The sequence below is a fragment of the Hyla sarda genome, chromosome 6 (assembly GCF_029499605.1).
Source record: "Hyla sarda isolate aHylSar1 chromosome 6, aHylSar1.hap1, whole genome shotgun sequence".
NCBI classification, from domain to species: Eukaryota; Metazoa; Chordata; class Amphibia; order Anura; family Hylidae; genus Hyla; species Hyla sarda.
In genome coordinates this window covers 181,834,363-181,853,005 of record NC_079194.1, presented here as the reverse complement: position 1 = coordinate 181,853,005, position 18,643 = coordinate 181,834,363, and the positions used below count along the sequence as shown (strand labels likewise).

General features: G+C 48.3%; 1 protein-coding gene across 4 annotated transcripts in view; it reads right to left on the bottom strand.

Annotated features, from left to right (window-relative positions):
* Nucleotides 1-18,643, bottom strand: part of LOC130276509 (putative nuclease HARBI1) — a 117,354-nt gene that overhangs the window by 19,249 nt on the left and 79,462 nt on the right. For all 4 annotated transcript variants that reach the window (XM_056525983.1, XM_056525984.1, XM_056525981.1 and 1 more), the window contains one exon: nucleotides 11,157-11,510. The gene's annotated coding sequence lies outside the window, so the exon portion shown is untranslated. The remainder of the gene's footprint in view (nucleotides 1-11,156; nucleotides 11,511-18,643) is intronic.

The following is an 18,643-nucleotide window of genomic DNA, read 5'->3' as shown; positions in this document are numbered from 1 at the left end:
AGGGAAGACTAAATTTAGTAAGTTAATTTGTTTTCCCTTAGTCTCCTCAGCAGCACAAGCTTCCCTCCCTTACTTAGTTTTTGTTGTTTTTACGTTATAATTTACTCACTGTCTTGATGTGAGCAGGGCGGTTATATAGCCCTTAAGGGAGGTCCATATGTTTTTTTATTTTAATTCATTAAAAAATCCCAGGTACTATTGACTCACAGGGGCAGAGACACCCCATATTGTGCTTCTGAGGGACGCTAGGGAAACACATTCATATATCCCACAGAGTTGTGATTGGCAGGAACCATCTGGCCAATCACATCTCTCTGCGGGAAATATGAATAGGTGTATATATATGGCAGTGCAGGGACCATAGAAGAGCGGCCGGTCACATCTATAGATTATACAGGAGGATCGCAAGGGACCCGGCGATCTTTCAATTAGTACAGGTAACTACTACTCCCATCATGGAACAGTGTGTTCCATGCTGGGAGTAGTAGTCCTACCTAAAAAATGTAAAAAAAAAAAAGAAAAAGTTAAAAACACACACACTACAGGGCGGTTATATAGCCCTTAAGGGAGGTCCTTATGTTTTTATATTTTCATTCATTAAAAAATCTCAGGTCCTATTGGCTCACTGGGGCAGAGACACCCCATATTGTGCTGCTGAGGAGACTAAGGGAAAACAAATGAACTTACTAAATTTAGTCATATATATACGTCAGTGCAGGGGACCATAGAAGAGCGGCCGCCCGCATCTATACATTATACAGGAGGATCACAGCGGGTGTCAGAAGTTACACTAGCTGCGATCTGTCTATTAATGCACTATAGCTGCCAGCATGGAGCAGAGTGTGTAAGGTAAGGTAAGGTACAGATCATAGCAGATGTCACTTCTCCTGACACACGCTTCGATCCTCCTGAAGTGAATGTCGGGATCAGCTGTTCTCAAGGCTACAGAGCCGGGAGAACAGCTAATACTGAGCAGTATATATACATCGTATTCATACTGCCCAGCAAGAACTTACAGTGAGCCTGCAATGTGTATACAGTATACACATTGCTGGCTCACGTAACCCCTTGCTGAGCTGTGCACTAAGCCAGCTCAGCAAGGAAAGAGTTAACTTACACTGCTGGACAGTGTAGGTTAACCCTTTGGGCGTTATACACTATATACAGCTATCTATAGATAGCTGTATATAGTGTATACAGAAGGCGAAGAAGTCCCCTTACCTCCCTCCAGTCCCCGCGGGTCCATGTAGCTCCGCCCCTAGAGATGGCGTCATTAGGTTTATGGGCGGAGCTACAGACGGGATCCAGGCTGGTAAGGGTATAAGGCTCTGTTAACATTGTCCGTTTTGGATAATGTGAACAGACCCTTCTGGCAGTGTCTACCCAGACAGGGAGACTCCAGCTGTTGCTAAACTACAACTCCCAGCATGCTTAGACAGCCAAAGGCTGTCTGGGCATGCTGGGGGTTGTAGTTTTGCACCAATTGGAGGCTCCCTGTTTGGGAAGATATTGCATTATGGGCGCTCTCCCCTGCGGAGAGCGCAAAAAATTTCCTAACCCATTTTTTTTGTGTTCTTTATTTTTTTCTTCTCGTTTCAGATCCGTGTATGCAGAGGATTACGGCGGATTCGATGGATTACGACGGATGAATTAGATTTTTTTTATTTGAATAAAATGGTTAACGAGGGCTGGGGGGGAGTGTTTTTTAAAATAAAATAATTTTTCCAATGTGTTGTGTGTTTTTTTATTGAATATTCAGGCTTAGTAATGGAGGCTGTCTAATAGACGGAATCCATTACTAAGCCGGGACTTAGTGCTAGCCCCAAAAACAGCTAGCGCTAACCCCCAATTATTACCCCGGTACCCACCGCCACAGAGCCGGTACCAACAGGCCCGGAGCGTCAAAAATGGTGCTCCTGGGCCTAGGCAGTAACAGGCTTGCGTTATTTAGGCTTGGGAGGGCCAGTAACAATGGTCCTTGCTCACCCTGGTAATGTCAGGCTGTTGTTGCTTTGTTGGTATCTGGCTGATACTGAATATACAGGGAACCCTATGCAATTTTCTTTTTTCATAAATAAATTAAAAAAAACACATAGGGTTCCCCCTATTTTCAGTATCAGCCAGATACCAACCAAGCAGCAACAGCCTGACGTTACCAGGGCTGGCTGTTTCCACACACCAGGGAAAACACCAGAGAAACTGCCAAAATGTAGGAAAAAACTGTGGCAGTTTTTCTGGCGTTTTTGGTGTTTTTTTTTTAGGTGTACAAAAAAAAAAAACAAGTGGAAACCTAGCCTAAGGAACTATATAGGTTATGGATACTAGACTTATGTGGATAGAACATTGATCCAGGGATTTTTTCTGATCGCCATATTGATGTCGGGAAGGAATTTTTCCTCTGTTATGGAGCAATTGGCATCAGCCTCATGGGGGGGAGTTGCCTTTCTCTGGATCAACACAGTGGGGTTTTAGGTTGAACTCAATGGACCCGTCTTTTTTTTTCAACCATTACAAACTATTTTACTATGTCCCCAGCTGCTGACAGCTGGGAACCACAGTCTATGAGTCTGCTGGATGTAGCTGCTGGAGCAGCGCTCGCACTAATTACCAGGACACATTGGCCCTCATTTACTATTCTAAACCCGACTTGTTTTGTTAGGTTTTTTTGGCTCATCTTTGTCTGCGACATGTCGCAGACATCGTGCGCCAGTCTGCGACACGATTCAACATTTTTTCCCGACGGACCCGATGTGGATTCTCCCAAACCCGAAAAAGGGGCGTAACCCGACATTTCTGAGCTTTCCCACGTATTTATAAAGGTTTCCAACCCGAATTTGTTGAATTGTTGTGGATTTTTTCCCGGCAACTCAGAGGAGTTGGAAACCAAATCCAACAAAATCCACGTGCGACAAACAGAATGCGACATAATAATAAATACCAGGGGAAAAAAGTCAGGTAAGAAAGCAAGATAGACTTACAACCCGATTTTCTAAGTAATTGAGGGCCATTGACTTGTATTCACATTGCATGACCTCTAGGGGTTACATGTAAGTACAGGTGCTGTAATAGTGTAGTCAGGTTATAAAACTGGCCTGCAAATTTTTGTTGAAACAACCATGATGACAGATGTGTTGTTGCAATGCTATGAAGAAAAAGTTGTATTTTATTTATTTATTTTTTTATTTGCAAAAAAAACAATATTCATATTTCAATAATTCAGTAAATAACAGTTTTAAAACAAAACATTTTTTTTCATAATTTTCACACTAACAGAGCAGATGTAAAATTCACACCAGATTTTTAATGTAAAATGGACCCTTTAAAATGGACCCTTTAAAAATATCATGTTTAAAACATGAAATGTATGTAAACAAGCCCACTTTTGAAAAACTGATGTGCATAGTATAAACTTTTAATCATTCTCTAGTAATATCTGGTGAAAACTTTTCATGCCACTATGTTGCCACGAATTCGAAGATATGGGGGCAACATTTTTTTGATTATGTCCCCCAGTTTTTTTATGGCCTAGCCAGCTACAGTGCCCCATAACACTGTTATGGGGCACTGTGGCTGGCTAGACTACAGAAATACTGTGTTTTCCACTAAGCTGTGTGCTGTTAGACAGCAATACATTTTTGAGTGGATCCCCCGAAAGATCTGCTCAGAAATGCACTATGGGGACGGCAATGCAGTCCGCGTGGTCCTACCACTGTCTGTGGGATCTCCAGCAAAAATTCCGTCCGGAGATTCCGCCAGGTAAACCCGGCCTTATGGAGCACTGCAACATGCTATGCTACAGAAATACTGTGTCTCGTACTACAAGTGATAATGCTAGCAGTAGTGCCAGCCACAGTACCCCATAAAAGCACCAGCTGTAATGCCAGACACAGTATTTCTGTAGTCCAGCCAGCTGCTGTGTCCCCCATAGCAAAGCCAGCTATCTTAAAGGGGTACTCCGCCCCTAGACATCCTATCCCCTATCCAAAGCATAGGGAATAAGATGTCTGGTCGCAGGGGTCCCGCCGCTGGATTCACTGCTACCCCCGTTCACCAGCTGCACAAAGCGAAGTATGCTCCATGGCTGATGATGGGCGATACAGGGGCCGGAGTTATGTGACTACAAGACCCCGCCCCCTCGTGATGTCATGACCCACCCCCTCAATGAAAGTCTATGGGATGGGGCATGGCGGCTGTCATGCCCCCTCACATAGGCTTGCATTGAGGGGGCGGGTCGTGATGTCATGAGTGGAGCGGGGCCGTGAAGTCACGATACTACGGCCCCTGTATCTCTCGTCATCAGCCACGGAGCATTCTTCGCTCAGTGCAGCTGGTGAACAGGGGTACTGCAGGAGAGATCGTGGGGGATCCCCAGCAGCGGGACCCCCGCGATCAGACATCATATCCTCTAGGAGATAAGATGTCTAGAGGTGGAGTACCCCTTTAAGTGCACTCATAATAGGAACATAGGGGGAGATTTATCAAAACCTGTGTAGAGGTAGAGTGGCGCAATTTCCCATGGCAATCAATCAGATCACTTTTACAGGTCTCTTTAAAAATGAAAGAAGTGATCTGATTGATTGCTATGGGCAACTACACCACTCTACCTCTACACAGGTTTTGATAAATCTCTCTCATAGTATTCCTCTAAAAGAGCCAGCTTTAGTGCAACCAAAAGGCTAGTATGAGAGCTGGGGGGATGTAATATTTAAAGACCTTATATACATGGATTCCATGCTGATTTTAAGTTGTCTTTGCCAATGAGATTTTCAGCTGTGTAAATATGCCAATTCAGGGGTCAAAGGAAATTCGATGATAAACTCTGGTGGCTGTAATGGCAGCCATGTAAGTTTTCGTCCAGATTTCCTATGAGCTGATTTAACTAAGAAGTTGCAGAATTACATTTTTGACAGGAAGAGGAAAAGTGATATTTACTGAACATTTTATTGGTCTCCAAGTTCAGAGAGTGCCTGTTGTTACGCCTAGCGCTCCGGGTCCCCGCTCCTCCCCGGAGCGCTCACGGCGTCTTTCTCCCTGCAGCGCCCCGGTCAGTCCCGCTGACCGGGAGCGCTGCACTGTCATGGCCGTTGGGGATGCGATTCGCACAGCGGGACGCGCCCGCTCGCGAATCGCATCCCAGGTCACTTACCCGTCCCGGTCCCCCGCTGTCATGTGCTGGCGCGCGCGGCTCCGCTCTCTAGGGCGCGCGCGCGCCAGCTCTCTGAGACTTAAAGGGCCAGTGCACCATTGATTGGTGCCTGGTCCAATTAGTTTAATTGGCTTCCACCTGCTCCAGACTATTTCTAACCTCCTCCCATGCACTCCCTCGCCGGATCTTGTTGCCTTGTGCCAGTGAAAGCGTTTAGTGTGTCCAAAGCCTGTGTACCTGAACTTCTGCTATCCATCCTGACTACTAACCTTGCCGCCTGCCCCCGACCTTCTGCTACGTCTGACCTTGCCTCTGCCTAGTCCTTCTGTCCCACGCCTTCTCAGCAGTCAGCGAGGTTGAGCCGTTGCTAGTGGATATGACCTGGTTGCTACTGCCGCAGCAAGACCATCCCGCTTTGCGGCGGGCTCTGGTGAAAACCAGTAGCCTCTTAGAACCGGTCCACTAGCACGGTCCACGCCTATCCCTCGCTGACACAGCGGATCCACAACCCGTAAGCCGAATCGTGACAGTAGATCCGGCCATGGATCCCGCTGAGGTGCCGCTGCCAAGTCTCGCTGATCTTCCCACGGTGGTCGCTCAGCAATCGCAGCAGATTGCCCAACAAGGACAGCAGCTGTCGCAGTTGACCGCCATGTTACAGCAACTTCTGCCTCTGCTACAGCAGCAACCATCTCCTCCGCCAGCTCCTGCACCTCCTCTGCAGCGAGTGGCCGCTCCTAACCTACGCTTGTCCCTGCTGGACAAATTTGATGGGGACTCTAAACTCTGCCGTGGATTTTTGTCTCAGTGTTCCCTGCATATGGAGATGTTGTCGGACTTGTTTCCTACAGAACGGTCTAAGGTGGCGTTCGTAGTAAGCCTTCTTTCAGGAAAGGCCTTGTCTTGGGCCACACCGCTCTGGGACCGCAATGATCCTGCCACAGCCACAGTCCAGTCCTTCTTCGCTGAAGTCCGAAGTGTCTTTGAGGAACCTGCCCGAGCCTCTTCTGCTGAGACTGCCTTGCTGAACCTGGTCCAGGGTAATTCTTCCGTTGGCGAGTACGCCATACAATTCCGTACTCTTGCTTCTGAACTATCCTGGAATAACGAGGCTCTCTGCGCGACCTTTAAAAAAGGCCTATCCAGTCGCATCAAGGATGTGCTGGCCGCACGAGAGATTCCTGCCAACCTCCAAGAACTCATCCATTTGGCTACCCGCATTGACATGCGTTTTTCTGAGCGACACCAAGAGCTCCGCCAGGAAAAAGACTTAGATCTCTGGGCACCTCTCCCACAGCATCCTTTGCAGTCTACGCCTGGGCCTCCCGCCGAGGAGGCCATGCAAGTGGATCGGTCTCGCCTGACCCAGGAAGAGAGGAATCGCCGTAGAGAAGAAAATCTCTGTCTGTACTGTGCCAGTACCGAGCATTTCTTGGTGGATTGCCCTATCCGTCCTCCACGCCTGGGAAACGCACGCACGCACCCAGCTCACGTGGGTGTGGCATCTCTTGGTTCTAAGTCTTCTTCTCCACGTCTCACGTGCCCGTGCGGATTTCTCCTACAGCCAACTCCTCCCTCTCAGCCGTGGCCTGCTTGGACTCTGGTGCCTCCGGGAATTTTATTTTGGAGTCCTTTGTTAATAAATTCAGCATCCCGGTGACCCGTCTCGTCAAGCCGCTCTACATTTCCGCGGTCAACGGAGCCAGATTGGACTGCACCGTGCGTTACCGCACAGAACCCCTCCTGATGTCTATTGGACCCCACCTCGAGAGAATTGAGCTCTTCGTTCTCCCCGGCTGTACCTCTGAGGTCCTCCTCGGTCTGCCATGGCTCCGGCTTCATTCCCCCACCCTTGATTGGACCACCGGGGAGATCAAGAACTGGGACTCTGCCTGCCACAAGAAGTGCCTCTCCCCCCCTCCCAGTCCCATCAGGCAAGCCTCTGTGTCCCCTCATGGCTCCCGTCCTTGTGTCTCCCTGCCCCGTGCCAAACTTCACCCTCTGCCCTCCCTCCCCATTCCAACTCCTGCTGTACTGCCTCCCGTTGAGGAAGCCCTCCATTCTTTCCCGGTGTCCTCATCCCAGGGGAGGCAGTTACCGGACAAAAAAAAGGGGAGACCTAAGGGGGGGGGGGTACTGTTACGCCTAGCGCTCCGGGTCCCCGCTCCTCCCCGGAGCGCTCACGGCGTCTTTCTCCCTGCAGCGCCCCGGTCAGTCCCGCTGACCGGGAGCGCTGCACTGTCATGGCCGTTGGGGATGCGATTCGCACAGCGGGACGCGCCCGCTCGCGAATCGCATCCCAGGTCACTTACCCGTCCCGGTCCCCCGCTGTCATGTGCTGGCGCGCGCGGCTCCGCTCTCTAGGGCGCGCGCGCGCCAGCTCTCTGAGACTTAAAGGGCCAGTGCACCATTGATTGGTGCCTGGCCCAATTAGTTTAATTGGCTTCCACCTGCTCCAGACTATTTCTAACCTCCTCCCATGCACTCCCTCGCCGGATCTTGTTGCCTTGTGCCAGTGAAAGCGTTTAGTGTGTCCAAAGCCTGTGTACCTGAACTTCTGCTATCCATCCTGACTACGAACCTTGCCGCCTGCCCCCGACCTTCTGCTACGTCTGACCTTGCCTCTGCCTAGTCCTTCTGTCCCACGCCTTCTCAGCAGTCAGCGAGGTTGAGCCGTTGCTAGTGGATACGACCTGGTTGCTACTGCCGCAGCAAGACCATCCCGCTTTGCGGCGGGCTCTGGTGAAAACCAGTAGCCTCTTAGAACCGGTCCACTAGCACGGTCCACGCCTATCCCTCGCTGACACAGCGGATCCACAACCCGTAAGCCGAATCGTGACACCTGTGGTTATGAGATTGACTTAACGTCTTGCAAGGTATTTATTACAAGGAGCAGGTCATGCATACAGCAGGTTGGTGCTTAGGTAAATTGGAGATTTTGACATTTCCTCCTTGTGTACAGTTTAAATATAGCTATTGAGGTATAACCTCACCCTCCCCTTGGGGTCAGACTAGAACTTGCTCATGTTCATTCTTCACGGGTCACAAGCAGAGATGAGGTATGAGTCTCTAAAGCCAAAGATTTCTTAGCAACCTGTGAAAATGGAATTGGTCTACTGGAGATAGAAACATTTCTTCTGTAAAATTGTGAAGGCAGCACACAGTGAATGGCACTTGCAGTTAAATTACACACATCAGTGGTGAAAAAAGTAGATATAATCTCATGAATGAGTTGATACGTAGTATTCTGTTGAGTATTTTTAGTCAGTATTTTTGTTGAAACCAGGTGTAAAACTGATCCGGAGAAAGTTATAATTTTAAAGATTTACACATTTTTCCATGTTTCAGACCCACTCCTGATGTTGGCTAAAAATGCTGATGTGAACTGACAGCTGTTAGTTCAGGTCATCAGACTTGTGCTTAAAAGACCAAAATACAGATGCAAAAATGTGTCTGCATTACAATTATGTGCAACTGCAGAGCATCCTGGGGTTATATCTGAGTCAAAAAAACAAGGTTATATCTGAGTCCAATTCAGTTGCACATTTTGGGGAAAATGTCATATTGCGCTTATCAAGATCATAATTGCGATATTATAAACAAGTGGTGTCATGAGTCACCGTCACCATCACCTGATCTCCATGTTGCCACTGCACACTAGAAAGTGCTCTGCAGGCACATGGCAGGGCTCAAAAGGGAAGAGCGACATTTAGCTTTTAGAGAGGTTTTGGCTGGAATGGAGGTCGGTGGTCATGTCATGTTTACAAAGCTCCCATGATTCCAGAAAAATGAGAAAACCCTACATTTGACACCACTTTGAAAACTATATCCTAAAGGAATGTAACAAGGGGTGCAGTAAACATTTACACCTCACAGGTGTTTGACAGGTTTTTGGAACAGTGGGCTGTGAATATTAAAGATAAAATTCTTCATTTTCACAGCTTACGTTTCCAAAATTTAGTTTTTTACAGATATGCTGGTTTAGGCTATGTTCACATCAGCATTGTTGAAAACCGATATGTCCGCTATTGATAAATAACGGAGGTCACTCATGATGGATATGACACAGAGGTTAACAGAAGTAAAACATGCTAGTAGCCATAACCGATGAAAGAATGGATAAAAACTGAGTATAATGGAGTTACTTTGCAAATAAAAAAAACTTATACTCTGCTGGATTGAAAAAAAAAGTGGAGTAAAAAGAGCCTTTTGTGTATCAGTTGCTGATTTTAGCTTCAAAATACTGATGCAAAACACTGACCAAATCTGTAATGCACGAATAAAGTACTGTATGAAGTAGCCTGTTCTTGCTCTCTCTATGACCACAGCATGTGAGAATTACTTCAATGATTCACCTTTTATATACAGGCTTGCTCCTTTCCCCTGGTTTCATCATTCAAGCAAACCTTAAGGGCGCATCATTATCTCAACCACAAGTCATGGTTAAACAATGTGACTGATTGACCATGACATCACGCACCAAACTATAAATAAACAGTGGCTAATGGGTAGGTGCTCTCGCAGAACAAAGAAAAGACAACATATGAAATCATTTAAGGCAATTTTGTTATTCTAATAACAGGAAAAAAGATTACTACATCTATAATATATGTTGACAGTTGTATTACAGGTATCTTCTAATATGTAAAAATGCATTGTTAACAAGTCAGATGTAGAGCATAGCACTTCATGTATTGTATGTATGTATTGCATGTGTGAATAGCAGTGAATAGCATTACACATGTTTAAGTACAAACATTTGTTTTCTGTCATCGCCACCTAGGTTTATTGAGTATAACTATCAGCTGGGAATTATGGGATATGTAGACAACTTCTCTGTACAAACCCTCCTTGCTAAGAAGTACAGGTCAACCCAGTGTTGGTCCCAGATACCTTCATTCCATCATGATTCTAAGGGGTGTATTCTTCAGCTGTACAAAACATGTACATAGTGTGGTGGCCCAGTACAGCAGTTGCACCCCTGTACCCTAGCTGCCCTGTCCGGCAGACTCCATCCAGTGACCCCTGCCCCCCCCCCCCCCCCCCCCCCCCGCACCTGTGCTTTGTGTATTTATTTCTATACCTGTTATATAGTGTATTGTACATAAAATGTTTTATGCCTTTAAGTACTGTTGTCATGTGATTGTGACCAGGAAAGTAACCAGTGACCATGTGACCTACAGGGTGACCTATGGGACCCCTCCTAGTCTCCCCCATATAAGCCCTGAGAAGGGACTAGTTCGCTCTCTTGGAGCTCTGCTCTAGTTCCTGCTTAGCTGTGTGCAGCAAGATCAAGTCCTAGGTGTGTGTCTGGAGTCCAGAGGAGGCCAAAGTCTACTACGCAGCCACGGGTTCTCAAGTCCATTGCCCCACAGGTCAAGTCAAAACCTGGTAAGCTACAAATGGGGTATAATCAGTCTCAGTCGGGTCAGTCCAAATCAATCTGTCTAAAGTCAGCGTGGCCTTGCATCAAATTGTCCAAGTCCACTATAAGTCCCAGCAAGCCCTGTGGTCTCTGAAGTCACTGGTCACCTCTTTGGGCCCAGCCAAGCTGTATAGACTGTTACACCTTGCTGACTCAGTAAAGCTGCCGTTGTTCCGTAACTTGGCGTCTGAGTCTTTATTTGCTCCCGTGCCTAGCCCAGGATACAGCGGCCTACCTTCGGGTGGTGAAGCGGTTAAACCACGCCCTGGCATCACGAACACAAGGGGTTAATGCCATCTGCCTCTTGGGTAATTCCATCTGCCCTGCATCACACCCTCACCACAACTTTTGGCGCCCTACGAACAGGCTACGGGTGTGCACCTTATGCAAATAGTATCCCGCCCCCCCAGTCTGAACTGTGTCCAGTATTACAGAGTAAAACACACGAGTGAGAGACAAAAATTGCGCCAGAAAGTGTATGGGACTTTGTCAGTAAAAAATGTTTAATCTGAGGTGCTTGTGAAATAGAGGGGGAGGTGAAGAAAAGACTGTTATCTGCCATTGTGAACTGTGCAGAGTCTGTACCTGAAAGAGTTAATCTGGTCCGGTGTTTCACTCGTGAGCGGTTGCAGCTCCGCCCCGTCAGTCCCCAGCGTTGACACCTCTTCAATACAGCGAGGAGGAACCAAAGAGCCGCCCTGTGTTGCACAGGGGAGGATTTTGCTGACCGGACCAAAACTGGAAGTTCCCTGGGTGCAGCCATATTGGAGGCTCCGGCTGCTGTGCTCATCTCCGGCTGGCAATCACAAAGTCCATGCTGCATCACAGACTCTGCAAACACCAACGATCATCAGTACCCAATCTCCGATGCCCGAATCTGTCATTACTGTCACGTTACTGTCTGCAAGTCTGGTTGCAAGACTGTTTATCACAGGGTACCTGAAAAATAGAGGGGGAGTGTTCACTGTAATTCCCCATCAGTCAAAGAACTATTGCAGCACTTCAACAGCCATCTTAAAGGGGCATGCACCATATTCTTCTTAAAGCGACAGCGCACTCAAAAAGCAACGGGATGTCTGAACCCAGCACCACAGATCAACCGGGCGCCAGCGCCCTTCATCTCTATGGTCATCACCTGCTTCATCTCTCATGGTCATCACCTGCTCCAGTAGCCAGGGTCCTGCCCCCCTTGCCTCCAGTTAACATCAACGGTCCTTGTGTTCCAGCGTCTGCACCGGTATTCATGGGGAACCCTGTCCTCCCTACCTATAATGGAGACCTCTTCACCCTGAGGGATTTCAAAGACAGGATCCAGAGTTTGATTGTCTTTTACACTTTCCCTCCTGATCAACAGGTGCAGCTGCTAACAGGACAACTTTAGGGACCGGCACTAGAGGAAGTCCGCACCTGGCCAGCATCTAAGAAGGTGATGGTGGAGCAGATCTTTTAAGGACTGTACCAGGTATTTGAGTCACATTCTCCATCGGAGTTACGTCTCTGGCTGTATGAAAGGTGACAAAAGCCAGGTGAGACCTTGAGAGCGTATGCTGTTGCCCTACAGAATGCCCTAGAGACTGTCCAAAAATGAGATGGTATAACTCCCGAACAGGGCAACAAGGTGTTAAGGGACAGGTTAATTGATGGAGCCCATAACAAGTGGGACAAGGCCCAATTAACCTCTTAAGGACCAAGGACGTACAGGTACGTCCTGAGTCCTTTCCCTTTCTATAACGTAGGGCCACGGCATGGCCCGCGTCATAGCGGGTCGGGCCCGGCCTCTAACAATGGCCGGGACCCGTGGCTAATAACGCACAGCACTCATCGCGGTGCCGCGCTATTAACCCTTTAGACGCGGCATTCAAAGTTGAACGCCGCGTCTAAAGTGAAAGTAAAGCAATGCTGGTTAGCTCAGGGAGCTGTTTGTCACGGCATCCCGAACAGCTTACAAGACAGGCGGAGGATCCCTACCTGCCTCCATGATGTCCGTTCGCCGAATGACTGCTCAGTGCCTGAGATCCAGGCATGAGCACTCAAGCGGCAGAATCATTGATCACTGGTTTCCTATGAGAAACCAGTGATCAATGTAAAAGATCAGTGTGTGCAGTGTTATAGTCCCCTATGAAAGCTATAACATTGCAAAAAAAAGTGAATAAAGATCATTTAACCCCTCCCCTAATAAAAGTTTGAATCACCCCCTTTTCCCATAAAAAAAAGAACATTGTAAATAAAAATAAACATATGTGGTATCACCGCGTGCGGAAATGTCCGATTTATAAAAATATATAATTAATTAAACCGCATGGTCAATGGCGTACGTGCAAAAAAATTCCAAAGTCCAAAATAGTGTATTTTTGGTCACTTTTTATATCATGAAAAAATGAATAAAAAGCGATCAATACCAAAATATTACTGCTAAAAACTTCAGATCACAGCACAAAAAATGAGCCCTCATACCGCCCCATACGCGGAAAAATAAAAAAGTTACAGGGGTCAGAAGATGACAATTTTAAACAAAGAAATTTTCCTACATGTAGTTCTGATTTTTTTCAGAAGTACGACAAAATCCAACCTATATAAGTAGGGTAACATTTTAATCGTATGGACCTACTGTTACGCCGAGCGCTCCGGGTCCCCGCTCCTCCCCGGAGCGCTCGCTACACTCCTCTCACTGCAGCGCTCCGGGCCCGGGGCGCTGCGATACCGCCTCTGGCCGGGATGCGATTCGCGATGCGGGTAGCGCCCGCTCGCGATGCGCACCCCGGCTCCCGTACCTGACTCGCTCTCCGTCAGTTCTGTCCCGGCGCGCGCGGCCCCGCTCCCTAGGGCGCGCGCGCGCCGGGTCTCTGCGATTTAAAGGGCCACTGCGCCGCTGATTGGCGCAGTGGTTCCAATTAGTGTTTACACCTGTGCACTTCCCTATATCACCTCACTTCCCCTTCACTCCCTCGCCGGATCTTGTTGCCTTAGTGCCAGTGAAAGCGTTTCCTTGTGTGTTCCTAGCCTGTGTTCCAGACCTCCTGCCGTTGCCCCTGACTACGATCCTTGCTGCCTGCCCCGACCTTCTGCTACGTCCGACCTTGCTTCTGTCTACTCCCTTGTACCGCGCCTATCTTCAGCAGCCAGAGAGGTTGAGCCGTTGCTGGGGGATACGACCTGGTCACTACCGCCGCAGCAAGACCATCCCGCTTTGCGGCGGGCTCTGGTGAAAACCAGTAGTGACTTAGAACCGATCCTCTAGCACGGTCCACGCCAATCCCTCTCTGGCACAGAGGATCCACTACCTGCCAGCCGGCATCGTGACAGTAGATCCGGCCATGGATCCCGCTGAAGTTCCTCTGCCAGTTGTCGCTGACCTCACCACGGTGGTCGCCCAGCAGTCACAACAGATTGCGCAACAAGGCCAACAGCTGTCTCAACTGACTGTTATGCTACAACAGTTACTACCACAGCTCCAGCAACCATCTCCTCCGCCAGCTCCTGTACCTCCTCCGCAGCGAGTGGCCGCTTCTGGACTACGACTATCCTTGCCGGATAAATTTGATGGGGACTCTAAGCTTTGCCGTGGCTTCCTTTCCCAATGTTCATTACACTTGGAGATGATGTCGGACCAGTTCCCCACTGAAAGGTCTAAGGTGGCTTTCGTAGTCAGCCTGCTGTCTGGAAAAGCCCTGGCTTGGGCCACACCGCTCTGGGACCGCAATGACCCCGTCACTGCCTCTGTACACTCCTTCTTCTCGGAAATTCGAAGTGTCTTTGAAGAACCTGCCCGAGCCTCTTCTGCTGAGACTGCCCTGTTGAACCTGGTCCAGGGTAATTCTTCCGTTGGCGAGTATGCCGTACAATTCCGTACTCTTGCTTCTGAATTATCCTGGAACAATGAGGCCCTCTGCGCGACCTTTAAAAAAGGCCTATCCAGCAACATTAAAGATGTTCTGGCCGCACGAGAAATGCCGATCCCAAGTCTTGGCCTCCTCAAGCGGAAGACGCCTTTAAACGACTCAAGTCCGCCTTCTCTTCGGCTCCCGTGCTCTCCAGACCTGACCCATCTAGACCCTTCCTATTGGAGGTTGATGCCTCCTCAGTGGGAGCTGGAGCTGTCCTTCTACAAAAAAACTCTTCCGGGCATGCTGTTACTTGTGGGTTTTTTTCTAGGACCTTCTCTCCGGCGGAGAGGAACTACTCCATCGGGGATCGAGAGCTTCTAGCCATTAAATTAGCACTTGAGGAATGGAGGCATCTGCTGGAGGGATCAAGATTTCCAGTTATTATTTACACCGATCACAAGAACCTCTCATACCTCGAGTCTGCCCAACGGCTGAATCCTCGTCAGGCCAGGTGGTCTCTGTTCTTTGCCCGATTTAATTTTGAAATTCACTTTCGGCCTGCTGATAAGAACATTAGGGCCGATGCTCTCTCTCGTTCCTCAGATGCTTCTGAAATTGAACTCTCTCCTCAACACATCATTCCTCCCGACTGCCTGATTTCCACTTCTCCAGCCTCCATCAGGCAAACTCCACCAGGAAAGACCTTTGTTTCTCCACGCCAACGCCTCGGAATCCTCAAATGGGGTCACTCCTCCCATCTCGCAGGTCATGCGGGCATCAAGAAATCTGTGCAACTCATCTCTCGCTTCTATTGGTGGCCGACTCTAGAGACTGATGTGGTGGACTTTGTGCGAGCCTGCACTATCTGTGCCCGGGATAAGACTCCTCGCCAGAAGCCCGCTGGTTTTCTTCTTCCTCTGCCTGTTCCCGAACAACCTTGGTCTCTGATTGGTATGGATTTTATTACTGACTTACCCCCATCCCATGGCAACACTGTTATTTGGGTGGTCGTTGATCGATTCTCCAAAATGGCACATTTCATCCCTCTTCCTGGTCTTCCTTCAGCGCCTCAGTTGGCTAAACAATTTTTTGTACACATTTTTCGTCTTCACGGGTTGCCTACGCAGATCGTCTCGGATAGAGGCGTCCAATTTGTGTCTAAATTCTGGAGGGCTCTCTGTAAACAACTCAAGATTAAATTAAATTTTTCTTCTGCATACCATCCTCAATCCAATGGACAAGTAGAAAGAATTAACCAGATCTTGGGTGACTATTTACGACATTTTGTTTCCTCCCGCCAGGATGACTGGGCAGATCTTCTACCTTGGGCCGAATTCTCGTATAATTTCAGAATCTCTGAATCTTCCTCCAAATCCCCGTTTTTCGTGGTGTACGGCCGTCACCCTCTTCCCCCCCTCCCTACCCCCTTGCCCTCTGGTCTGCCCGCTGTGGATGAAATTTCTCGTGATCTCTCCATCATATGGAGAGAGACCCAAAATTCTCTCTTACAGGCTTCTTCACGCATGAAGAGATTCGCGGATAAGAAAAGAAGAGCTCCTCCCATTTTTTCCCCTGGAGACAAGGTATGGCTCTCCGCCAAATATGTCCGCTTCCGTGTCCCTAGCTATAAGTTGGGACCACGCTATCTTGGTCCTTTCAAGATTTTGCGCCAGATTAATCCTGTCTCTTACAAACTTCTTCTTCCTCCTTCTCTTCGTATTCCTAATGCCTTTCATGTTTCTCTTCTTAAACCACTTATCATTAACCGTTTCTCTCCCAAATCTGTTCCCCCCACTCCTGTCTCCGGCTCCTCGGACATCTTCTCCGTCAAGGAAATTTTGGCATCTAAAAAGGTCAGAGGGAAAACCTTCTTTTTAGTGGATTGGGAGGGTTGTGGTCCTGAAGAGAGGTCCTGGGAACCTGAGGACAATATCCTGGACAAAAGTCTGGTCCTCAGGTTCTCAGGCTCCAAGAAGAGGGGGAGACCCAAGGGGGGGGGTACTGTTACGCCGAGCGCTCCGGGTCCCCGCTCCTCCCCGGAGCGCTCGCTACACTCCTCTCACTGCAGCGCTCCGGGCCCGGGGCGCTGCGATACCGCCTCTGGCCGGGATGCGATTCGCGATGCGGGTAGCGCCCGCTCGCGATGCGCACCCCGGCTCCCGTACCTGACTCGCTCTCCGTCAGTTCTGTCCCGGCGCGCGCGGCCCCGCTCCCTAGGGCGCGCGCGCGCCGGGTCTCTGCGATTTAAAGGGCCACTGCGCCGCTGATTGGCGCAGTGGTTCCAATTAGTGTTTACACCTGTGCACTTCCCTATATCACCTCACTTCCCCTTCACTCCCTCGCCGGATCTTGTTGCCTTAGTGCCAGTGAAAGCGTTTCCTTGTGTGTTCCTAGCCTGTGTTCCAGACCTCCTGCCGTTGCCCCTGACTACGATCCTTGCTGCCTGCCCCGACCTTCTGCTACGTCCGACCTTGCTTCTGTCTACTCCCTTGTACCGCGCCTATCTTCAGCAGCCAGAGAGGTTGAGCCGTTGCTGGGGGATACGACCTGGTCACTACCGCCGCAGCAAGACCATCCCGCTTTGCGGCGGGCTCTGGTGAAAACCAGTAGTGACTTAGAACCGATCCTCTAGCACGGTCCACGCCAATCCCTCTCTGGCACAGAGGATCCACTACCTGCCAGCCGGCATCGTGACACCTACAGAATAAAGATAAAGTGTCATTTTAACTGAATAATTTACAGCGTAGAAACAGAATCCCCCAAATTTACAAAATGGCGTTTTTTTTTTTCAATTTTGTCTCACGATGATTTTTTCCCCCATTTCGCCATAGATATTTGGGTAAAATTACTGATGTCATTACAAAGTAGAATTGGTGGCGCAAAAAATAAACAATCATATGGATTTTTAGGTGCAAAATTTAAAGAGTTATGATTTTTTAAAGGTAAGGAGGAAAAAAATGAAAGTGCAAAAACGGAAAAAGCCCCGATCCTTAACCCCTTAAGGACTCAGGGTTTTTCCGTTTTTGCACTTTCGTTTTTTCCTCCTTACCTTTTAAAAAATCATATCCCTTTCAATTTTCCACCTAAAAATCCATATTATGGCTTATTTTTTTGCGTCGCCAATTCTACTTTGCAGTGACATTAGTCATTTTATCCAAATATCTACGGCGAAATGGGGAAAAAAATCATTGTGCGACAAAATCGGGGGGCTTCCGTTTCTACGCAGTGCATATTTCGGTAAAAATTACACCTTATCATTATTCTGTAGGTCCATACGGTTAAAATGATACCCTACTTATATAGGTTTAATTTTGTCGCACTTCTAGAAAAAATCATAACTACATGCAGGAAAATTTATACGTTTAAAAATGTCATCTTCTGACCCCTATAACTTTTTTATTTTTCCACATACAGGGCGGTATGAGGACTCATTTTTTGCGCCGTGATCTGAAGTTTTTATTGGTATGATTTTTGTTTTGATCTGACTTTTTGATCAATTTTTATTAATTTTTTAATGGTATAAAAAGTGACCAAAAATGCGCTTTTTTTGACTTTGGAATTTTTTTGCGTGTACGCCATTGACCGTGCGGTTTAATTAATGATATATTTTTATAGTTCGGACATTTACGCACGCGGTGATACCACATATGTTTATTTATTTATTTTTTTTACACTGTTTTTTTTTTTTATGGGAAAAGGGGGGTGATTCAAACTTTTATTAGGGAAGGGGTTAAATGACCTTTATTAACACTTTTTTTTAAAAAAAAAATTTGCAGTGTTATAGGTCCCATAGGGACCTATAACACTGCACACACTGATCTTTTACACAGATCACAGGCGTGTATTAACACGCCTGTGATCAGTGTTTTCGGCGCTTGACTGCTCCTGCCTGGATCTCAGGCACGGAGCAGTCATTCGCCGACCGGACACCGAGGAGGCAGGTAGGGGCCCTCCCAGTGTCCTGTCAGCTGTTCGGGACGCCGCGATTTCACCGCGGCGGTCCCGAACAGCCCGACTGAGCAGCCGGGTCACTTTCACTTTAGAAGCGGCGGTCAGCTTTGACCGCCGCTTCTAAAGGGTTAATACCGCACATCGCCGCGATCGGCGATGTGTGGTATTAGCCGCGGGTCCCGGCCGACGCGGACCGACGCCGGGACCGACGCGATATGATGCGGGATCGCGGCGCGATCCCGCTTCATATCGCGGGAGCCAGCGCAGGACGTAAATATACGTCCTGAGTCGTTAAGG